This window comes from Erithacus rubecula, assembly GCF_903797595.1.
Source record: "Erithacus rubecula genome assembly, contig: SUPER_Z_unloc_1, whole genome shotgun sequence".
Classification (NCBI taxonomy): Eukaryota; Metazoa; Chordata; class Aves; order Passeriformes; family Muscicapidae; genus Erithacus; species Erithacus rubecula.
The window spans coordinates 4,008,923-4,028,185 of record NW_027635590.1 but is presented as its reverse complement, the minus strand read 5'-3'; the positions used below and the strand labels follow the sequence as shown (position 1 = coordinate 4,028,185).

Here is a 19,263-nt window from a genome sequence, read left to right as displayed (position 1 = left end):
ATTTATTTTCATACAAAGGAAATTTAACAGGACAGGGCAGAAAATTGAGCAAGACTATGTTGGCAAAGAAATTATGAAAGCTCTGGAGCTACTAAAAACTGTGTGGGAAGGACTGAGCAAAAAGCAGGGACATTGTGGTAAGGGACCACTCTTTCAGTCAGTATTATTTCTGAGACTGGCAGGGGGAAGAAAGGGAGTCAGAAATAAAATTTTTGAATTAAAAGGTAGTAATACATTAGGGTATTTCCACAAGCATCCTTGTTTCTGAATGCTTGTTACTCTTTAAAATGGAGTAAAATAATCTTCAGAAGTTGGCTGCCTTCATTTTAATATGAGGCATAGATAGGGATACTCAGTTCCTATAGCTCATTAAAAAATGTCTTCTAGGAATATTTTTTTTCTGGGGGAAGAGCAGTCTGTGGAGATTAGCATCCATCTCACCAGAGAGTCTTGTTAGTGAAGTATGAAAATAAATCATATTTCTGAAGCACAATAAGAGCTGTAAGTTACAACACAGAACATCTTTTTCAAACAATTTTTCCACACAATCTTTATTCTCACTGATTTATCAACCCCACAAAAGCTTACACAATGAATATAAACCATATCCATCAGGAATTTCTCTTTCCTGAAGTCTGAGAGCAGACACACACGCGATTTTTTATTCTTCAAATAATGTGATGAATATTTTATGAAGTATGAAGCTCAGTCACTTCCATGCAAGAGACACCAAAGGAAGTTTGAGTCTCTGCCCTCCCATTTCCTCTCCTCTGGTTCACCTCCCACTCTTCCAAATTATCTTTCATACCCCCAGGAAATCTGTGACTTGTTTGCCAATAACTTGTACTGTGTCTCTTATATTTGTCTATGCTACTTAAAAGAGAAAAGGTTTTCAGCAAATTCATGTGCTCCTAATCTGTTTTGTCCTTGGGGAGCCAAAAATGAGGGGGTTAACATTTTGCCAGAGCAGAGGGGATTAATGCAAATGGACTGAGAACTTGGGCAGATAAAGTTTCAGATCACTGCTGACAAAGCTCATGAGATAACACAACAGATGGAACAATTACCTACTTGAAGTTCCTTGAAGGCTTTTTTTTTTTTTTTTTTTTTTTTTTCCCCAAACCTAGTTTTGAATCACAGGAAACTATTGAAGTTCATAAGATATAGATATTTCAAACTTAATTCTTCACTACTAAGCAGCTCATGCATGATTTATGTCTGTATATAGCAGATGCAAGAGAACAAGACTGAACTGATTGCATTTCATACCTGCTTTTATCTGGGTATAAAGGACTGCATAAATAGCAATATGTGAAGCATCAGGCCCATTTTCTTAAATGAGTAGCAGAAGAATCTTTTTCTGAATCTCAGTCCATGCTGTCAGAGAGGAAGTCTAATCATCACTGCACTGAGAGAAGATCCCCCTTTTCATTGATCATTGGTGGGATTTTTGTGTTTGTAGAAGGTAAAATAAAGACAAGGGAAACAACAAATACATTTCCTTCCAGTTCTGACAAGGAAACTTATGACCCTCCTAACGTAAAACATTGTTCCTTGTTCAGTCACTTTTTTTTTTCATACATGTACTGTTTTGCTGCAGAGCTTAACCAAATGAATGCTGAAGTAATGGATAAAGGCTTTCAACTTGGGAGGTTTTGCCTATATAGGTGAAAATCAGGAATATTAATCATGATTTACAGGCTCAAACTCTTACCTACTTGCAGCTCCAGAGCATCTTTACTAAATAAGTGATGATACAGTCAAAGCTAGCAGGGCAAAAAAGAGATAGGATGGAAAGTGTGTGTGACCATAATTTAGTCTAGGATTACATAGTACACTATTATTTTTCCTCAGATTATTATCAAGACTACACATGCATTCCTGAGATCCAGCTGGCATAGTGAAGATTGTCCCCTTAGATGTCTTTACCACTCCTTCTTGTCTTTCTCATTTTAAGATTATTAATTAAGATCCTTATTAGTTGATCCTTAATCTAAACCAGAAGGATTTTCTGAGCTAGAGTTCAGTCCCATTCCACAGGTTTATTCTTAAAAGTACTGCTCAAGTTGGAAGTTAGAAGAATTTGAAAAGATAAGGATTGAGGGAGTAAAATGAGAATTTCTTTTTCCCAGTTTTTTGTTGTACTATGTGACTATATCAGAGACATATGAACAGCTTGCTTATGAAATCAGTAGGAATCCTTTTTGCTCTCTTAAAAATAACTGAAAAGCTGAATTCCTATTCTTTCCTTTTCTTACTGTTTATCCACTCATAATACATTGATACTTAAAGCTGTTTATAATTTTTTTAAATTTTGATTTAATTTGAAAAAAAGTCATTCAACAATTTCCATGCATCTGACAGAGAACAAAATAGAGAGGCAGCACAAGAGAGGAAGAGATTAGACTGAGAGTGATTTGAGACACTAAAAATACTGTTTAATCTGATTTCTGACTCCCCAGCCATATCCCAAAACCAGAAATCTTTCCGCACTTCACAATATTAAGGAGAAATGAGTTAGTGTTTCCATCTTTCCTTAAAAAAGTTTTAACAATTTATTTGGGGATAAGACAGTAAATAATTTCAAAATAAATACATAATTTGGTAGTTCAATTATATGTGCTTCTAGTATTCTGAATGCTGAACTATGACATCTCTGCTTTGCTGTAAAACTTCAGTTTCAGTGGGCAGAGCTATTGGACATAAAACTTATATCTATTTATAAGATTTGGTGGGATTTTTTATTGTTTTTTATTTTTTGTTTGTTTGTTTTTGTTTTGTTTTGTTTTGTTTTTGTTTTGTTTTGTTTTGTTTTAGCAGTAATTCATGTCTAAAAGCAAAGAAAATCTGAAATTCTAGACAATTCATAAGAGAAGGAGATGTCAACCCTGTGGACTGGAGAACAGACAAAGTAATAGATAAAAATATAATGTTCTTGCCTAATAAAATACACTAAAATAAATCAAGTAAATGTGTAATTTATTTTAGAAATTAAGGCTATGAAATTTTCAAAAGATTCTACTACTAATAGTCTGAAAGTTTCTTATTAGGTCATGACAGTATTAATATCCATTACTATTACCCCTCTGGAAGTGGCTACAGGAAGAATTGTCAAGTAAAGGATACTGTTTTCGCCTGTGTTCTCCTAGCATCCTGGAAAAGTGGATTAGTACCTTCTTTCTGACTATCAGTTATTTAAATATTTGCTGAGAACAATGTAACTTAAAACTTTCGAATAATATTTCAAACAATTTTTAGTGTTGAAAACCAGATTTTTATTTAAAACTGTTTTCTGGGGAAAGAGTATGTGTTTTCATCTTAATTTTATTTTAGTAATATCTTACTGTCATCTCTTTAGTGCATTTTGTAATACAGAAACAGGTAGAGGAAGAAAATGATGCTATCCCTGATGTTAAAGTGTATGTTTATTTAACAAAAAAGAGAAGACCATGATGATATTCTGTTTTATTATTTTTTTAAGCTATTCTACTCTTGTGTTATTCAAAAGGGAGCAAAAATTTGACCAAAAAATGACAGGCTGGAATAGATATATATCTACATATCATCTATATTTATATCTATATATCTATGCCTATATCTATATCATCTATATCTATCTATATCTATGTACACACATGTACGAAATTGTCTTCTAAGGGCTTATTAAAAACATGAAGTAAAAGTGAGTAGGTTTAAATTTGATATTAGGAGGAAGTTCTACACTGTGAGGGTGATGAGGCACGGAACAGGTTGCCCAGAGAAGTTGTGGGTGTCCCATCACTGGAAGTGTTCAAGAAAGCAGGCTGGATGGAGCTCTGAGCAACCTGGTTGGTGTCTCTGACCATAGCAGCTGGATCCATTAATTTTTAAGGTCCCTTCCAATCCACAGAACCATCCTATGGTTCTATGATTACACCGGATTTCTTTTTCCCCCTTTACACAAAAGATGAAAAAAAAATATCAGCTGCAGACAAAATAATTTGAAGCTCAAATCCCTCTGGTTTTACTTGTACAGAGATGCTTCTTTCTTTTCAACTCATTCCACTTTCTGGGATTATGTTTTGAAATAAAATACTAGCCAGAGATATCAGCATTTTTTTAAAAACCAGGTAATTTAGTTTAGGAAATTTAAATAGTTGTATCATATAAATGCAGTAGAGGGACTGTAAAGAAGACAATTTCTTGAACCATCCTTAAGACTGTCTCTCAGAGTGAAATGTTCTATGGATCTTTCAAACAGCTTTCTAAGTAAAATGGAAAACAAAATGCAGAGGCAACCATTCATTCAACATTTCGCTGCGATGAAAAAAAAGAACAAAAACCACCCAAACAAAAATAATGGCCTGAACCTCACTCCCAAAAGAGTAAATGCTTTCAAATGCAATATCAAGCCAATATTGAGTTACTGTCAAGTTAATGGAAAGAGGTCCACTAATGCTCTCTACACTTCTGAAATACCAGCCCCCAGAACATCAATAAAAACCCCTGCAGTTACTTGTTGAAATATTTTTGTAAATATTGATTCTCTCTTTGCATGAGATTCAGATGGTTAAAAGCTGCAGTGGTTCCTTGGGCCACACAGCAAAAAACAACTGTTCACAGAGGCAGGGGGCACCTGGACTGGCTAAGTCCAATTCCACTAAGTCTAATCATCACCAATCATTTCTCTGTTCTGGTACCAACAGCTGCTGTGAGCACATAAGGAGGTGTAGGCAGACCAAAAATCTTTTCAGAAATGAGAATTCAAAGGCATAGATGGCTTTATTGTCAGGTAATGATATTGGGAGCTTTTAACCTCCAGATAATGGCGTGAAATTGCCTGAGGTCAGCAATGACTGAAAATTGTGACAATTAGATGGCTTCTTTGTGGCCTATAGGAAATGAATTGGTGGCCTCATTCCAGTTCTCTATCATAAAACAATTACAGCTAATGCTGATTGACATCTTTGATTGCAACCATGGCTCAGAGGCCAAGACTGAATGAGCCTTGAAAATAAGCTGCCCTTCAACCCAGAAAAGTCAATCCTCTGAGCCAGAGGTAAGGTACACACTAGACTGATAAAAAATGCACCTCTTTTTGCTTACTCTACTGACAGAAACTTTGCCTCTCCTACAGTCAGTACCTTCTTCTTAAGATGGAACAGAAAATATAGGTCCTTTGGGAAGGTTTAGGACGATTTATTACATATAACTCTTTATGGATTTCGCTCAAGCATGCAAGACTTCAGATGGTGTGGTGCTGTGGTGCCAAGTGCTGGGCGGGTGCTGTGCTCAGCAGTCCACTCTCTGAACTGCTTGCCATCAAAACAAATGGGACAGATGTGAGAGCCAAGAGGCACCACTACCAGAGCTTGACAGACAGTGCATGAGGCTCAGTGAGATAAGGTAATAAATCTAAGATCAAACACTTAATGTGTGGCAGAAAAATGAGACCAAACAGAGGACTGGGTCTCGGTTATAAAAGCGAGTTACAGGCAGATGTTTCTGGGTCACACAGAGTCACAAAGCCTGGGTCATACTTTGTATCTTTTACTTATGGCATCACAGAAGAACTGTGTGAGCGTCTGTGTGCTTAATGCCAGTCTGGCATTACTGACATGCAATAGAAACAAGGAAGGGGTTTAGACTACATTTACATGTAAGAAAAAACTCAATTTCCTGCCCAATGCTTGAAGTACTTGTGACAGGTTAAATCCTACCCCAGAAACAACTAGATCAGAAGATTTTACTTGAGGGGCTGTTCTTGAATCTTATAAAAGATTTCATGTGCTGGGAGACATCTCAAAACTCCTGTTCCCAACTGTTTATTTCACAGTATAAAGGTCAGTTTGTACTGGCTATATAAAATACGAATAGCAGTAAACACACACGTTGATTAGCATTTGAAAATGTCAGACTAATAAAAATATAAATTAAAAAGAAAAAAAAAAGAAACTAGAAACTTCTTCTGAAGTAGTGGGGATTGAGAAAAAACACAGTAGAAGTCTGCAGAAGTGTATGACTCCATGTTGGCAGCTGTCCTTGGCTAGACAGGATTCAGTCTCCTCACCTTCTTCTGTCTTCACAGAGCATGAGCTGTGTCTGCTTGTCTTAGACACTGCAGTACAGTTGCAGCTCTAAGAAAATTTGTGCAGCAGCAAAAATTCACAACAGTGCTTTTCCAGTGGACTGAAGCATTTCAAGCCTAGCTCTTGAAATGACCTGAGGCAAACACAGAAAGATCAAAGAAACCTAGAGGAAATTATGCTAATGCTCAGATGAAGCATAATAAGCAACCTCTAACTGAAACTTATATAATCCATCTGCCTTTTCCTCTAACGAAAACAAATGTCTTTCACTGGTCTAACATTTTGGGAAGTTAAAAACAATGTTTTTCTCTATCAGTTGTCCCATTGTACAAATTAAAAAGACCTATACAATCAAAAAATCACTTAGAATCATAGAATGGTTTCTTTTGGTAAGAACATTAAAGGGCTTATAATTTCAACCACTCCACCATGGGCAAGAATTCCACTCATACTGCTCAGGGCCCCATCCAAATAGGTTTTGAACACTCCCAGGGGTGGAACACCCAGAACTTCTCTGAGCAACCTGTTCCAGTGCCTCAACACTCCCACAGCACTCTCAGCTTGTCTTCGCAGCAGAGCTGTTGCAGCACTTTGATCATCCTTGTGGCCCTCCTCTGGGACAATTCCAGAAGCTCCATGTCCTTGCTGTGCTGTGACCCCAGGGCTGGGTGCAGGGTTCTAGGCAGGGTCTCACCAGAGCAGAGCAGAGCAGAGGGGCAGAATCCCCTCCCTCCCCTGCTGCCCACACTGCTCTGGATGCAGCCCAGGATGTTTGTTTTTCTGGGCTGGGAGTACTCACAGCTGGTCATGTCCAGCTTTTTATTCAACGGAGCTCCTAAGTAATTGTCCACAGGACTGGCCTCAATAAGTTCATCTTGCATTGTGTGTCCATGTTTGGGATTGCCCTAGCCCCTTACCTTGCATCTGGACTTCTCTAACTTCATGAGGTTCTTGTAGACCCACTTCTTGAGCTTGTCCAGGCTGCCCTGGATAGTATCTCTTCCTCCTCTTGTTCCCACTGCACCACTCAGCTTCATATCCTCTGGAAACTTGCAGAGGGTGTGCTCAATACCACTGTCCACATCAATGATGGCAATACTGAAGAGCTATGGTGCCAGGACTGAGCCCTGAGGGGCAGCACTTGTCAGTAGCCTCCACCTGGACATAGAGGCACTAACCACACTAACACACACTAACTCTGTGTCCATCCATCCAATTCCTTATCCACAGAATAGTGCACCCTTCAAATCTATGCCTCTCCAGTTTGGAGAGAAAGACCATGTCAAAAGCCTTACCGAAATCTAGACATTTTAAGGTTTAGATCAGAAAAGTCCTTTGACTCCAACTGTTCACCCAGCACTGCTAAGTCTGTGATTAAATCATGTCTCTAAGTGCCATGCTATACGATTCTAGAGACTTTCCAGATGTGTTGACAACAACTTTCCTGGACAGCCTGTTCCAATGTTTGACAACCCTTTTGGAGAAGGGTTGTTTTGTTTTCTCTTTTCTAATATCCAGTCTAAACTTCCCCTGGCACAATTTGAAGCTGTTTCTCCTAGTCTTATCAATTGTTACTTGGTAGAAGAGACTGACACTGAACCGTTACTCACAAATCATTCTTTTTTTGAATAAGCTATGAGCTGGAACTCTCTTCCTGAACTACATTCATGTAACTATAGACAGTGTGCTTAGTTCCACTTTAGATATGACCACTCCTCAGCTGAGATACAAAAATGTGGCATGTGAACATTCTTAAGGTATTTCAGTTGGAAAATATATTGATTAGCTAAAATTGCTTTCATATTTTATATCATTCTGATCTCAGGAAAGGTATTACTATTTAACTAAATGCAAAATGAATGGAGAAGCCCCGAGATATCAGTCTTACAGAATGGTAAGTGCTACCTTTCAGCATTGTTAAGATGTAAAAATACAAACATTCCAATCCTTTTCTTATGATGGTTATGCTGTCACACTTCATAATATTTTAACAGAGGATCAAGATATTAGAACTTGTATGGTAAATATCCTGAATAGTTGGAATTATTTTCACTGATAATAAAAGAGAGAAGTAGCAAATCCTGTTGATCATTGCACAAATCCAAATGGATTAAAACAATGAGTGTATCATACAAACAAAAAAACCCAGGGAACAATATGGGGACAAATAACTTCTATTTTAAAGTGTCATACTAATAAAATAAAGGGCAAAAATCTCAAGAATCAGTCATCATGATATATCAGAGCCTCATTTAAAAAATGGTATAGAAGAAGTAATCATATCAGGCTTGATATAAAAATATACTACTTACAGATGGTAATGCACATATATCAATAGACAAAAAAAACCCCAAAGTTGTTTCAGACTTAAATACCTAATCAGCAAAAAATCTGTATGACTTCAATGGTTTTTGAGCCCAGGGTGATCATAACTTTTTTTTTTCCTATCTTTATAGTTAAAGAGTGCTAACTCCACTGTTTCTCTTTTCTCTGAGTGGGTATTTCTACAATGTATTTTCATTTAAGGACTTAACAACTTGAGTAGCCTGTATTGCTAAGATACCTGAAAACTACTAAATGTCTTGCCTACAGTTTCAAACACTGGAAATGTGAATAAAATTATACAAATTGCATAATATTTATCCGACTTATGTTTCTGTGAGATACTAAAACATTAATGGTTAATGACCAAAAAATTTTTCAATGTGAAAATGCAGTGGTTGTTTTGCTGAGGTCAGGTTTGCATCCCTTGCCACCAAAAAAAGGAAGGAGCAGCGTTTTTTGTGTAGTGGTGAAAGCTCTGATCCACATTAGATAGAGGAGTTGAACCCCTACCAGTGGAGAACACAAATTGGGTTTTGATCCAGATGAGGAAGGAGGCAAATAAGAAGCAGTCCCTGTTGAGGCAAAATAGTGCTTTTAATCACACCAATGTCCTCCCTGGCTCAGGTGTAAAACTCCCTGGGGAGGTACTGGGACATTCTAATCTGCTGCAAGAGAACTACTAACAAGAAACTGAGTTACCTTTGCCTTCAGAGGCAGGTCTTATCAGCTTCAGAAATTGAATTTCTTATTCACCAGTGTTTTTAATGAACTGAAAAGCTGTCACCTGTGCTGCTAAATATTCAAGGAAGATTATGGTCTGTGTTACATTGCAACTCAATAAAATTTTCATTCCATTTAAGTGGCAAGGCTTTGTTGTTTGTGGAGCTGCAGGAGTAGTCTCTGTGGATAGAAACCAAGTCTGCCAATGCAGAACACTGCCTATTCCAGTAGACTGGAGCAGATCAGTCCTTGCTAAGCCCACAGGCCATGATGGTGGTCGTGCCTCTGTGACAGCACTTCTAAGAAAGAGTAAAAAAAAATAAATTCCTGCTGACAAATTATAAAAAAAGTGGAGTGAGAAAATATGAACCATCCTGTTGGCTGCAATGGGAATGAGGGGTAGGAGGAGATGCTCCAGGTGCCAGAGAAGAAATTCTTGGCAGTCTGTAGAAGAGACCATGGTGATGCAAGTTGTTCCCCTGCAGACCAAGGAGGTCCACAGTGGAGCAGATATCAACCTTCAGCTCAGGAAGGGCTCCATTCCACAGCAGGGTGTGCCTGAAGGAGGCTGTGCAGAAAGCTCATGCTGGACCACAGCCCTGGCAGGAGCTGCAGCCTCTGGAGTAGAGTCCATACAGAAGCAGGGCTTCTAACAGAAGTGGTGGCTGGTGGGGGATCCTTTCTGGAACAGTCTGTTCCTGAAGGACTCTTCTCTGTGGAGAGAATTCAGAACTGGAGCAGTTCTGAAAGAACAGTATTCCGTGGTGACAACATCCCATGCTGAAGCATGTGAGAAATGCAAAGAAGGAGGAGTGACAAGGTGTCATGGATTAATCTCCATTCCCCACCTGGCTGCATCACTCAGAGAGGAGGTAGAAGGATTGGGAATGGAGGAGTGAAGCTGAGCCTGGGAAGAAGGGGGGAAGGCAGAGGGAATGGAGAGAGAGGGGTATTTTGTCTTTTTTCATCACTATTCTACCCCATTTTAAATTTTCCATGTATAAAATCAGCCTTTTCCAAGCTGAATGTGTTTTGCCCATGTTTGTAACTGGTAGATAAACTCCTTGTGTTCGTATCAACCTATGAGTTTTATATTTTATTTTTCTGCTCTGTCCTGTTGAGGAGAGGGAGTCGGGGTGCCTGATCTGGTATCCAGACCAGATCAACACACAAAATGCTGTAGAGTAACTTGGAAGAAACTTCCACCTCCAGAAACTCCAGAGTTGCTTCTTTCCACTATATGAAGCAGCAGTAGAACTAACAGAATCAGGGAGAAGAATACATTCCCAATACAAAGAAAAATCCAACATGCCCATCACCTTGATAAAGGAAAAACTGCCACAGGAAAGTAAGAGAAATACCAATGTTATAATTTGGCAGAATTTGTTACAAGTAATCATAACTTTGCCTTTCAACAGTAAACACAGTTATTACTGTGATAGTTGAAACAGAAAAGTTGACAGAGGATGTTCAAAGTTCATGTCATCACTTATATCATAAATCATATGTATAGTCTCTAGGCAGAATTTCTAACACTGTCATGCATGCCTTTGAATGTGGTTTTGGCTATACAGGAATCATGTATAAAGATGTCCATATAAATATATGAAATACACATACATACAATTTTACCATTTGTATCTACTATTTGTACATTTAGGTTTACTTATGTTTTAAGCTAGCTCTACAGTGAGAGAGGAGTATATTATTCTCAAAAATACTTTTTTGATCTTCCATTCCTTGAACATACTGAAGTATAATACTAAACACTATTAGTACTAAACATATGTTCATGATGAATGACTATTTGATATGATGACTCACATTATTTTATTGTAGCCTCTGCTGAACCAGCCCTTACAATTTAATTGTGGAAACCCATGAAATAATTATCAAAGATATCAACAGTGTCAGATCCTACCCTCAAGTTTCTGGAAACAACAGTTGTGTTAGAATGTCTGGAACATAAATAGTTAAAGAAAATATTGTTGTTCAATGTACTTAATACATAATATCTTATGCATTAATGTCAACAATGTCTGATAGCCTTGATCTTAACTTTCAGAATTAAGAGGGATGTTTAATAATGTTAATAACATATAGATTTCCCTGCATTAATAGGTTTAAACAAAAATGGAGTTTTGCTTTAAACCAATTGCAATATTAAGAATGCAGTTATTATTATTATTTATTATTATTATTATTATTATTATTATTATCATTATCATTATCATTATTTAGTAATTAGTAATAATGTTTCAGTTTTTTCAGGAAGTTGATTTCACTCACAAAATTTTGGAACACTGAATCTGCTATGAGACATGAAATTTCAATTGTCAAGCTACAGAGATTGCAAAGGACATTTTAAATGTGATTTTATTGCATGACCATATATTAGAAGATTTCCGTTCTACATTCTGCCTTTTTGAAGGCAGAAAAAAATGGGATATTATTCAACTGACTTGGACAGCTCATCTGAAGCTGCTAAAATGTATAATTCCCAATGTTCATTTAGAGAGTTCTTGAAATGCATACTGTTTATTTGACAGACCATGAGATATAGCTCACATTCAGCTCAGGAGCTTTATATCTCAATGTACACTGGCTGCTGAGTATGTTTGCTTTAATAATCTGTATTTAACTGTCCCCAGGTAGAATAGAACCATCAAGATGCTTCACACTGAGGCAGTCGTTTGTTCATTCCCATCTCATGAATGGATGAGGATGATGTTCTTATAGTCTCAGGGTTTTTTTCACAGTGCCACAACAGATCAGCCAATCAAAATAGAAAATCAAACTAGCATAAAACTTGAACTATGAAATAATGGAAATGTAAAGAAAGAAATTCTAAGTATAGTTTGAATTTGACAAAATCCTCAGACGATTAAACTACAACCTGAACCAAGGTATATACAGAAATGTCTCTGAAAAATAGTGGAACATTTAAATGTGCCTGTGGTGGGATAGAAATAGAACCCAACAGGACACTCTGAGGAAAAAAAGGAATAATAAGAGATCTTTATGTCAATTTTTATGTAACCACAATTTGCATAGCAAAGGGTTAGGAACTAGAAGGAATGACTGAAATAACTTGGCATTTCCTTTAACACAGTGATCCATCTTGTTGTTCCTTCTATTTTTTATCTACTTTCCAATTTATCTATTTCTGTGAAGTGATGAACATTCAAAGGGATTTACAGGTTCTAAAAATACTTGAAAAGTTTTTTAAAAATTTTAAGATTCAGGGCCTTGATTGCTAGCCTGATCTGGACTGGATATTTTCTGCTTTTCAGCTGTACCTTGACTTGTGACAGGGAAGATTTTATTGAAGAAGTCACAGTGTTATGTGGTTTTAGCTTCTCTTCTCAGCAACAGGATACCTCTGTTGACACACTCAGGGTGTCCCTAAGCCTTCCTCTACACTTGTCTTTGCCTCTTATTTTTGTAAAATCCTCTGCAGTGAAGCAATTTTTGTAACTTTCCCTGGGAGCTCATTTTTTCATATTAAGGAACATGGTGGTGTTTGGTACATGGGATTCCCTTTGTTGGCCTGCTGAAATTGCTAGACAATTGAAATTTATTGATTGATGAGGTGATAAAAAGATGAATAGAAGGATAAAACCTGTGAGATAGAAGCTCAGTTAGAGAAATAAAGTTCAGAAGAAGTGGTTTTGTTTTTAATTGAAGCATAAATTCGAGAAACAGGATTATGAGATTTCATTTTTACAAATGTTTATGGTGAGTTTGAAGAGTCAAAAGCTCTCTACATTGACCCATCCTGGCCTCATATGGCCCACTGTGTAAAATTGTATTCAAGTGATCTAAGGGCAGTAAAGACCCAATGGGGAGGAATACCCACAGTACAAAGCAGAGAAATGGACAGTTCCAATATGCACCACTGACAGCAAAGTTTGCTTACAGCATAAGTTATCAGATGTAAAAAAATCTGATAAAAGAATAAAAGAAAAAAAGAAGAGGAAAAACTCATGCTTGACTTTGCAATGAGACAGTATGCTAATGAAAGGTTCAGTGTACTGTCAGTCACATTCCCACAATATTCACACAGGAAAAGTAAGACTTTTTCACAGAGGTCTACTGACAAGATTTCCCCTGATTTAATGATGCAGGTTTTACTTATAAGAATTTAAAAATTATGATAATTCTAGTAAAATTAATCACCTGACCTCAAATGGAAAGGGAAAAAGATTTATAGAAACTGATTTTCTTTCAGGAAGTGTTTATAATTATAGCTTCAAAAACCTAAAGATGTGACTAACTAATAAAAAGAGAAAACTAAAAATACAAAGGATTAAAGGTTCATATTTTTGCTTTCTGATTTGCAGAAGACACAATCTTTTAAGTACCTTTTTCTACCACTGTATGCCTTGTTTATTTGTATACCTTGTATACAAATGAACACTATCTTTTCAAGCATTTACATGGCTTAAGAGAAGATAACATCCTCTAAATAAAATTCAGGAAATCACATGTAACTTAAGATAATAATTGAAAAAAAAAAAAAAAAAGGATGAAGAAAAATCAAAGAGAAACAATGTTGTGGTACCAATTTGGAATCTGTCAAGCTCAGAATATCCTCCATAAATCACAGTTGAAGACAAAAACTTGATCAACTCATCCCTGAGCTCCCAGATATGTTCACCTCTTCCCTCATTTTGTAAGGAGACTATTGTAAACAGTTTTTAACTTGCTGTAAACAGAGATTAACTTGGTGCTATCAGTCTATTTCACATGCATAATAGCCCTGAAGGAAAGATGTGGAATTATTATCAGTCACTCAAAGCTTCCAGCTCTAAAACAATTGTCCCCAGGTCTTTTCAGGAGGTACAGTACAGTTAGCAAGTTTACATAGCATATTCAGCTTTTGTTGTGAATGGCAAATGTAAAGCTTTCATGATACGAACCCACCAAATTTTGTAACATTGTCATTTTTTGTTAATACTCATGGAAATATCCTGAGTTTGCCATGTGTACTTGTATTATAATTAAATTTCTGTAGTGTAGAAACTTTAAGAGGTAGATACTATTTGTTGGAAGCAGAATAAAATGGACTGACATAAACTTGGTGGATTCATTTTATAACCATGTCATGAGAGGCTAAAGACAGCATGGAAGTATCATGACAGATTTTACTTCTCATACATTAGCAGCATTGCCATTAAATCAAAGTAAAAACCAAACCAAACCAAACCAAAAAACAAGTTTTCTCTGCAAAAAGTTCCACAAAAAGTGAACTTGTAAAATATGGTGCCTTGTTTTTTACTGTTTGAAGAATTTCTTTAAGCTCCACATACTGAAAAGAGTCTCCTATAAAAATATTTGAGTGGCTCATTAGATGAGCAAGGTTACCCTTACTCTCCCTAAAGAAGCACTGGGCCTCAATAGGATACCAGTTGCCCAGTGGCATAGTACCAGCATACAGAATTAGAGAGAAAAATAGGAAGATCTTGATTTGGCAGTAAATTTTCCTGCTGTTTCTTGGAATATTTTTCTAAGTTCATTGGCTAGCAATGCAATTTAAGAGTTATGAGACAGGATTTTGCCCACCAGTTGTTTGTAGAGCTCCTAATTTTTGGCCCATTTTTTCTGCCAGAAGAGCATAATGGAAAGCTGGAAACAGTTTATCCTTAGATGTAAATGGTGAAAATTTGAACTCTTATTGAGACAACAAACAGTTTAAATATACTTAGGTTTTATAGTATACACCACAAAAGACTACTATAAATGAGTGACAGCAAAGAGAAAAATTAATATTTTCTGAAAGGCAAAATAAGAATTTAGCGTGTCTTTTGCTTCTTGTGTTCCACAGAGTACACAGTTATAAAGCTTTGGCTTCTATCACTGTTAACTTCTACTTAATAGCTAACCTTTCAATTAAATGTTACGAACAGTTTCTTTTAAAAAAGGATAAAAATCTGAGTTTTAAGGAGATAAACATCAGTGAAGCATAAACAATCACAACAGTGACTCCAACTTCCCATTAATATCATCAGAATAAAGCTGCCATGAGAAATACAGACATGTGAGAAGAATATTTTACAAAGCTACAGATTTATATGGGAAACTGGAAACACAGTCCACTGTACAATGTTATTTTAAACACTTTTATTCTCACTATAAATCAGGATGAAAACACCTCAACTATGATGAGAATGATGAGTTGCAACATTTTGTTCATAAAATTGTTAGTCACATTTCAGTCACTTGTCCACTTTTTTCCTTTTTTTCTTTTTTTTAATAGGTTTTCAACGTTCAAAACCACAATATGTTAAAAATATATTAATTAAATTATTACTTTTGACTTCAGAGAATAATTCAGTTACAGTAGTAAGTGATCAATGTGTGCTGTTCCTGACAGTTACAAAAATAATTCTGTTGTAAAACCTTTTTCTGAAAACAGGCCGAATACAATGGTAGTGTAGCTATGACATAGGTGCAGATATAGCTGAGTGCACTCCAAATCTGGAAGTCGGGAGAAATGAACATGAAGATGGTTTTTCTGTGCTTCTGTTTGGTCTTTTACCCATGATGTCATGTCCAGAGGTTGTATAGTCCAGATCACAAGGTACAGTGTTACCTGAACCCTGCTCTAAACCTTCCTGAGCCAAACCGTGTATTTGTATGGTACAACTCACATTGGTATAAGCTTGGAATTTGTTCTGCAGTGTCTACAGCTGCCCTAGACATACTTCAGGACAGTTTTGAATAGATTTAGTAAATAAAATATCACTTCCTTTTCTTCACCAAGGAGAAAATCACCCATAAGGTGGTAGAATATCAGTTCAGCACATTGCCTTGATTCTTAGATTTAGCTTTTAGCAGAGTGCCATGTTCCTGCATAGTTTTCAAGATTTTGACTTGAAGAGATAAAAGCTACACCAACATACAGAAAAAAAGACACAAAACTGCTCAGGATCTTCTCCTTCCCTCGTGAAACATCCATCAAAATCAGGTAAGCCAGAATGACTTTTGATAATGTTTTAATGTGTCCTTAGCACACTGCCTTATGTTAGGTCAATTGGTTTCTGTGGGATGTTCTAAGGAATGAGATGGATTGTTTAAACAGGAGTCTTAGAGATGAAAGAGAATTCTCAGTATCTAATAATAAAACAAAAATTATGGTAAAATAATCAGGCAATCAGCCCTAAAATTCATACACCTAGCAACCTTTTAATAAAATAACTTACATTCATGCCACTAATTTTTGTTAACCTAATTATTTAATTTTTTCCCATTGCTGTCACAGTGCTATTGAGTGTAGAGATTTTTCTTGCTATCACAATTTAAGAAAATAACTCAGTCTCCTTTGTCGAAAAATGTTTCCTTTAAAGAAAACAATTTACTGCACAAAATAAAGAGCTGCTAAGAAATAGATTTTTTTTTTTTCTTTTTGTAATGGAGGGAGCAGTGAGAACTTGCAATTGAAAAAAAAAAAGCATGGAAACTGTCAATAAAAAAAGCCTATTTCAATAGACTTACCTGTTTAACTCTTCTAAAAATCCAACACTTCCTCTCTCCCACACAAATATTTTAGCCACTGGGTGAAGTCAAAACACAGTACTTGATCATAATAATCCCAGCCTCTCATGGACAACAGCATGTCTCATTGCACCACACTTAGAATACTTGAAACAGACCTGGAAAACACAGATTTACTTATGTTTTTATAGAAATGTACTAAACCATGTCTTAGTATAAGGAAGCACAAGCACTTAATCAATGATGATATTATAAAAGAGTATAAAACCATAAAGATTACTTGGTAAACAAGATGGGGACTCAAAAGTTCATTTGAGTTCATATTTTAGCTGAGTTTTTTGCAATTCCATTGCACTTATTGACCCATAATTTTTTTGTTTGCATTTCAAGATTTATACCTTCTTCTGAACCAAGCAGAATTTTATCTGAGAGAGATCATGGGAAGGTTTCAGTATAATTATAGTTAGTTGTTCCATGAGAGCTCTGCTGACTCTTCTCTTTCCTAAGTAAAGTAAGTAAAGAGTTCTGGTGGCATATTGAAAGATAGTTGTAATATTATCTCAAACTCTGCTTTTGCATAGCAGCAATATTTTTTGAAAAAATTTGCTACCATGTATAAGTACCTGTCAGTAATTCACAGAAACTCTTCTCCTCAAGGAACTAATGAGGAATGCCCCCTGGAAAAATGCTTTTGAAACACTGAACTTACTGGAGTCAGTGAGTGCTGGACACTTTGTAAGCACCACCTCCTAAGGGCACAGTAACAGGCAATTCCAAAATGTCAGAAGTCAAGCTAGCAGTACAAAAGACCAGCCTGCCTGACAGGGATCTTCTTTAGGAAATAAGGCAAAAAAAGGAAGGTGCATCTGGGAACAACATCATGTGATGAAGGAGGAATACAGAAATATTGCTTACTACTCTAGGGAGAAAATTAATTCAAAAATAGTTATAGAGCTGACTGATTTCATTGCAAAGCCCCTTTTGATGATTGTTTGGATGGTTTTGGGAATCTGGAGAGGTCCTAGCTGACAGGAAGCTGAGGAACGTTATTCTAATCATTAAAAAGTGTGAGAGGAATGGGCCTGGAAAGTACAGGCCTGTCAATCTCACCTCACAGCCTGGTAAGGTTACAGAGAAGATTATTCTGGGAGATATTGAAAACTGAATGACACCTGAATGACAACACAGTCACTAGCATGGCTTCTTGAGATGAAAGTCCTGTTTTTCCCTTTTATGATAAGATCATAACCCAACCCATCTAGTTGATCATGGAAAGCCAGATGATGTAATCTCATTGCAATTCAGTAAAGCTTTTGGTACTGTGTCTCACAGAAACCCTCTGGACCAAACACCCAGCACACAGTTGGATAAACACATCATGAGAGGGGTGAGCAATCACAGATCTGTGTGTCTTGCTCACAGGTCAGGCACAAAGGGTTACAGTGGATGGGGTGACATCAGACTGGTGCCCTGTCACTGGTGGGGTTCCACAGGAATCCATCCTCACCCTGTGCTCTTCAACATCTTCATTAGTTGCATTGACACAGGAGCAGAAGTGATACTCAGTTTGCACTTGGTACAAAATTGGGAGAGATTACTGACTCTCTCTAAGGCAGAGAGATCCTGAAGAGACCCGGATAAAGAAGAGGGCGAGACAATCATCAGCAATATGAGGTCCAACAAAGGCAAGCGCCAGATTCTGCACGTGGGACAGGGAAATCAAAATACACCATGGGGAATGAGTGGCTGGAAAGCAGTGCTGTGGCAAGGGACCTGGGAGTCCTGGTCAGTGGCAAGTTGAACATGAGCCAGCTGTGTCCTGGCAGCCAGGAGGATCAAATATTCCCGGGGAGCATCAGGCACAGCATCACAGCCGGGCAAGGGAGGGGATTATCCTGCTCTGCTCTGAGCTGGGGCAGCCTCACCTCCAGTGCTGGGGGCAGAAATGGGTGACACAACACAAAAAAGACATTGAGCTGTCAGAGAGTGTCCAAAGGAGGGTGTGAAGGGTTTGGAGGGGAAGCTGTGTGAGGAGTGGCTGAGGGCACTTGGTCTGTTCAGCCTGGAGGAGACTGAGGGGAGACCTCACAGCAGTCACAGCTTCTTGTGAGGGAACCGGAGGGGCAGGCACTGATCCCTGCACTGTGGTGACAGGGACAGGACCTGAGGGAGTGGCCTGAAGTTGTGTCAGGGATGAATATAAGGAAAAGGTTCTTCACTCAGAGGATATTTGACCACTGGAAAAGGCTCTCCAGGGAAGTGGTCACAGCACCAGCCTGACAGAATTCAAAAACTTTTGGATAAAGTCTCAGGCACATGCTGTGACTCATGGGTATGTCCTGTGTAGGGCCAGGAATTGGACTTTAGCAGTTCTTGTGAGTGCCTTCCACTTTGGTATAGTCAGTTAATTTTGGAATATATATAATCAGTTATGTTGGAAAAGACCTCTGAGATTGAGTCCAACCTCTGACAGATGTAGACCATACCACTAGGTGCCTTGTCCAGTCATTTCTAGAGTATTTGCAGGCATGGTGACTTTATCACCACCTCAGGCAATCAGTTCCAATGCTTACTAACCCTTTCCATGACATGCAACCTTAACCTTACCTGGAGCTATTCAAAGCTATATACTCTTGTCCTGCCACTGGTTTCA

At 37.4% G+C, this 19,263-nt stretch overlaps 1 protein-coding gene across 1 annotated transcript in view; it reads right to left on the bottom strand.

Annotated features, from left to right (window-relative positions):
- Positions 1-19,263, bottom strand: part of LINGO2 (leucine rich repeat and Ig domain containing 2) — a 463,407-nt gene that overhangs the window by 141,577 nt on the left and 302,567 nt on the right. The window contains exon 5 of the mRNA XM_079330903.1: positions 16,611-16,768. The gene's annotated coding sequence lies outside the window, so the exon portion shown is untranslated. The remainder of the gene's footprint in view (positions 1-16,610; positions 16,769-19,263) is intronic.